The sequence below is a fragment of the Hordeum vulgare genome, chromosome 4H, assembly GCF_904849725.1.
Source record: "Hordeum vulgare subsp. vulgare chromosome 4H, MorexV3_pseudomolecules_assembly, whole genome shotgun sequence".
Classification (NCBI taxonomy): Eukaryota; Viridiplantae; Streptophyta; class Magnoliopsida; order Poales; family Poaceae; genus Hordeum; species Hordeum vulgare.
In genome coordinates this window covers 117,528,827-117,535,053 of record NC_058521.1, presented here as the reverse complement: position 1 = coordinate 117,535,053, position 6,227 = coordinate 117,528,827, and positions in this window count along the sequence as shown.

The following is a 6,227-nucleotide window of genomic DNA, read 5'->3' as shown; positions in this document are numbered from 1 at the left end:
TTCTTTTGTGTGCAGCCGCTGAAGACGGTTGTGGCTGATATTCCTATTGGTTCAATAAACCTTGGTTTCATAACTGAGGGAAATACTTACCCACATTGTCTCTCAATAACCCATTCCTCTTCCCGGGAAACCTAATGCATATCACAAGTATCAGGAGGATTTCTAGTACTGTTGCCGGGGAATATCATCACCAACTACCAAGTAACTCCACACAAAATTTCATTCACTTGTTCCTCTTTTTATTGCCTGGGTGTTTAGTTTGTCTTATAAAAAATACAAAAATATTTATATTTGCTTGCTTAGCTTGTCACTAGATTGCATATTCGCTCTCTGGTTTGCTTCTCTTGCTTGTTACTTTTCTTGCTTGGTCACCATGTCTCAAGATGGATTCAACACTACCTCTTACTATCAAAGGATGTCCGAAATAGACGGTTCCATGAAGACCTTCATGACTTTGCAATATGAGCACAATAAATTCTTTGCTTCTGAGGTAAAGGAACATCCAACTTTGTTAGATGCTATAATTAAACAACTTGATGAAATTAATAAATAAGTATCTAGCCTCCAACCATAAGTTGCTTTCACCGAAGAGTTATTAGGAAAAATCTTTGCTAAGCAAACCACTCTAGTAAATAGGATGTCTGCTAAACAGGAACCTTTTACCATTACAAATCATGATAAAGATCTTAAAATGTTTGGTACTTATCCTATTGAATATTTGTTTACTTATTTTAATAATAATGATAAAGGGGCTGGAGATGAGTCAACTCTAGTGATTTTGTTGGAGGGTGATGATTTTGGTGCTAAAACTAAAAAAAGTGGGTTTGGAGAGGTCAACGTTTGAATTAGTGGTGTGCCCATTATTTTGGGTTACAAGGCTTTAATTATGATATTTCTCTTTAGTACAATGTGTTCCCTTGGTGCAATCCATTATTAGCCCATCCAATGCTTATGAACAAAACAAAGCTTTTACTCAACATATATTGGATGCTATGGTGAAAGCTTATGATGAGAAACTTGATCTTGAAGTTTCTATTCCTAGAAAGTTGCATGATGAGTGGGAACCTACGATCAAAATTAAGATAAATAAATATGAATGCAGTGCATTGTGTGATCCTTGTGCTAGTGTTTCCACTATACCTACAACTTTATGTGGTGTGCTTGGTCTCACTAATATTGAAGAATGTTCCCTAAACTTGCATCTTGCGCATTCTACCATCAATAAACCCTTGAGTAGAATAAATGATGTGCTAATAATTTCAAATAGATACTATCTTCCTATAGATTGCATTGTGCTTGATACTGATTGCAGCCCTAGCTACTTGTCCAATTATACTTGGAAGACCCTTCCTACGAACTATAGGTGCAATCATTGCAATGAAGAGGGAAATAAAAGGTTCCAATTTCCATGGAAGAAAGGAATTAGTTCCCAAGAAAGATAATTAGTCCACCATATGAATCAATCATGATAGCCATTTATGGGTTGAGTGTCAAAGATGACAATACTTGAAACTATGCAATATGCCTAGCTAGGGGCGTAAAACAATAGCGTTTGTTGGGAGGCAACCCAATAGTTATCTTATTTTTGCTTTTTATTTTCTATTAGTGTGTGATAACATGATTATTGCCTATGTAATGATTGTGTTTTTATGTTTCAATTAGTGTTTGTGCCAAGTAAAGCCTTTGGGGTGATTTACATGATGAGTAGAATTGATACATTGGAAAAATAGAAACTTTGACGTCTAGTGCAGAACTTCTCTAATTTTACTGGAACGTGTTTCTAAGCTGAATTTATTACAAAGTATTTCTATACAAATTCCTCAGGTCTTCCTAATTTTTTAGAATTTTTGGAGTTGTAGAAGTATAAGTTCATTGCAGATTACTACAAACTCTTCTATTTCAGTCAGATTCTTTTTTTGCATGTGTAGTTTGCTTGTTTAGATAATGCTATGGATTATACCGGTGGGGTATAAGCCATGGAGGAGTTAAGATACAGTACCCTATGGTGAAATAAATTAAGAATCAATTTGTAACAGCACCTGAAAGTATTTTATATGTTGCTTATACTAACGGATCTCATGAAGTTTTGTTGAGTTTTATGTGATTGAAGTTTTCAAGTTTTGGGTATTTTCCCGATGGACAAAGGATTGAGGAGAATAAAAAGCGTAAGCAAGGGGATGCCCAAGGCACCCCAAGGTACAATTTTAGGAAGACTCAAGCGTCTAAGCTTGGGGATGCCCCTGAAGGCATCCCCTCTTTTCGTCTCAATCCATCGGTATGTTACTTGGAGCTATATTTTTATTCATCACGTGATATGAGTTTTGCTTGAAGCGTTATTTGCTTTTGTTTCATTTTACTTTAAGTTTACCACACTCATTATTTTCTGGACACACCTATTTGAGAGAGATACCACATCATCACAGTTTATTAGAATACTCTATGTGCTTCACTTATATGTTTTGAGCTTAGCAGTAGCTCTAGTACTTCACTTACATCTTTTCGAGCACGGTGGAGTGTATATTTTATAGAAATATTATGCTCTTATTCTTCACTTATATTATTTTAATAGATGGACAAATAGTGACGGTAATTTGCATGGGTCATAACACTAGATCAAAAATAATGAGTATCCACTGAGTGATGATAAAAATTATCATGTACCACATATAGAGAAACAGTGGGTTAATGATATTGATGTTGTAATATGAAAGAAAGGTGTGAGTGCATTATTATTAGTTCACATAGGTGTCAATATTAATAGATGTTAAACTTTGTGTTCATCAAAAAAATTTAAAGGCATGGTGATGATGTGTGAGCATTTCTATTCCTCGTTGAAATCCTTGTGTTGTTTTGAGTCGGAGTCGCGCGATAGTTAATTCCTACAAACCCTCTCCCTCGGGGCCTGTCAGTAGTACTTTGATTTGTGATAAAACTAATAAAACTTTGAAATAAGTATATGAGTTCTTCATGACTAATGTGACACCATGGACATACGCACTCTCACCTCCTCATATTTGCTAGACTCTTCGGTACCGTGCATCGCCCGTTCTCACCTTGAGGATCGATGCAACTTTCGCCGATGCATCCAAACCCCGTGACATTACACGCTCTGTTGCTGTTGACACCGATTTCGGCCGAAGTAAAACATAGTGCTTAGATATTATGCAAATAAAATCATTTACATAAAATAATCAAACAAGATAGTGAATCACCGAATACACGAAAAAAGGATACAATGATGAATTTTTGCCGCGCGTCTCAACATAAAATAACAACAACAAAAAAAGAGACATATTATCGTACAAACTACATGACATATGATTTTCATATACATATGCCATCATCAGCGGCTAAATTCCAACGTTGACCCAAATGCAAATATCACCAAAATGTTATTTATGAACATTATTCTGTCACCGCTAAAAGAAATATTGGCACAATAATGTTCGTATAAAATAATATAACGTACAATGATGTATGAGGAAAAATATCAAACCGTCGTATAATTATCAGTAGAAGAAATGCTTTTCCATGTCACAACAACTAATTTGGCCTAGCTAGCCCAATCATACAAATGGCTACGTACATATATGGTGCAAGTACAAACTACGTGCATGCATGTATTATGCATGGATTAATTATGCGGCAAGATTAGGAACTAATGAAGTAATTATCTAGCCCATGCCCAAACGCATACACCCATATAGCAATATCATACGAAATGGACGTCCTCCTCTCATGCTTAGGCGTGCATGCATGGATCAGGCTCCAATTATATAAAAGGCCCAAACGTGAGCACCACAAGAGCGCGCGCACAAGAAAAAAAGACCACAACTTAATTAAGCCCATGTCAGATGATGGGACGTTGCCGGTCAATTATGAATTCAAGAAATAAAAGAAAGAAGGAAAGAGCAGCCAGCTCCACGATCTCACACGATCGCATGATCGAGGATCGTGGGCACGCGCCACAATGTCCCGTTGCTCGCCCGCTTGTTACAAATAACTGCTCGTTCATCGTAGAGGAGCGGCTCGCTGATCCATCTCACTTTCATTCAATCCATCGCTGCTTTCATCCATCCAGCCACTGCTTCCATACACATCAGCCCATCGTCAAGCACATCATCCATCCATCGCTTCGTCGCCGCCGGCCGTCCGCTCATCGTCGTCGCCACCGGCCGTTCGCTTGCTGCCGTCATCGTCATCCGCTCGCCGTCGTCGTCCGCCGTTCGTCTCGTCGTCGTCGACATCACCGCCGGCCGCTCGTCCGACTCTACCGCCAAGGTGACAAACAAGGCAAATTGAACTCATACTTCTTTTGCCCTTGCACTACTCCATACGTGAAAGAAAAAAGACTTGGAGAAGATGGGATTGTAGTTCTTTTCTTGCTCTTTGGTTGGTTATATTGACACAACCATGGAGCTTCTTCTTCCTATTCTCTAGTTTGGTCATATTGACACAAACTAGGAAATATTTCTTCATATTGGCAACATGATTTTTACTTCTTGGTTGGTTATATTGACACAATCATGGAGTTTTATTTCATAATTCTCGAGTTTGGTTACATTGACACAAACTAGGGAATCTTTCTTCATATTTGCCCGATGTGTTCTTACTTCTTGGTTGGTTATATTGACACAACCATGGAGTTTTCTCCTCATAACTCTTGGTTTGGTTACATTGACACAAACCAAGTTGCTATTAAAAATTGACATCTTGATAAAATATTGGCCCTTGGTTTGGTTATATTGACACAAACCAAGTGGCACTAAGAACATATATTCCTGAAATTTGACATTTATTGGTTCATGATGGTATTATCTAAATATCTCTAACTTCACATATCATTAAATTGGGCCTTTTGGTTTGGTCACATTGACAAGAACGAAGTTGCACTAAAACTATTTAACTTGATAAAATCATGTCTTTGGTTTGGTCATATTGACACAAACCAAGGTGTACTCTAAATGTATCTAGAGATAAATATTGTGCTTGGTTTGGTCATATTGACAAAAGCCAAGTCACTTCAAATGTATATCACTAAATCATGTTGCACCCTCCATATGTGTCATTTATCCTATGATGCAAAGTAAGATGAAATCAAATAGTATGCCTAGCTAAACCAAAACTATGTTATCACACCAAATATTTTGGTAGTAAAATAAATGAAGCTCGCTAGGTAAATATGTTAAGTCAAACAAAATATTGTATGACAAGCATACCATGCATCGCTTAAATTCTCGTGAATGTAGGAAATACGACGCACATGATCCTATAGCCCTTTAGTGCATGCGACAATTAATCATTAAGGAAAACCATGTAATATAATCAAAAGTACAATCCGCTTATGATAAAACAAATATAAAGGTTGATTAATTGATCGGGCATATTAAATAACCCATGCATGCACTTAGGAATATCTCGCATGATCAAACTAATGTGAGTAAAATCAAGTAAATATGATGGTTAAAATATGTCATGTATATATTACCAAACATCATGATTATTTGAAGAAGATTAAATGCTCCTTCCAACATCCGGCGTCAACAACAGCGAGGAGGATCTTCCATTTTATTTATATTTTTGTAATAGTCATATGTGATGTAATCCTTTGTATTAGAAATGTTGGAATTCTTAATCAGGGGTTTTCTCTTCGGAGATGTAATTAACAGTTCTTTTATGTAAATGTAAGAGTGCTGGAAATAAAGTAACCGCAATACTTGATATTTGTCTCGTTTACATTCGCGCACTTTAAATACTATATTCTATCTGTCTCTATGACGTGGACGTGTAGTTAGTATTTTTCTATCGCCCCATTTTCCCGTCATCAGTTGCACATAAACCTTTTTATATCCTCTTGAAAGCAGCCATCATACCTACCTATCATGGCATTTCCATAGCCATTCCGAGATATATTACCATCCTGATGCCCTCATCACTTCACCTCACTAATTTGTTCATCATCATAATGTTTTGCATGATCACATAGAGCTTACAAAGTATTTGTGGCAAATCCACTTTTCGTCATATTTTTGTTACATGTCACGCTAGATCTTTGCACATACTCATACACTACCAAAGACATTCATTCAGAGTCATATCGTCCTATCAGTTTTGATGTTGAGTTGTAAGGAAATAAAAGTGTGATGATCATCATTATTAAAGCATTGTCCGACTGAGGAAATAAAAATGGGGGAGGCCTAATGATCCCACCATTAAAAAATGAATGA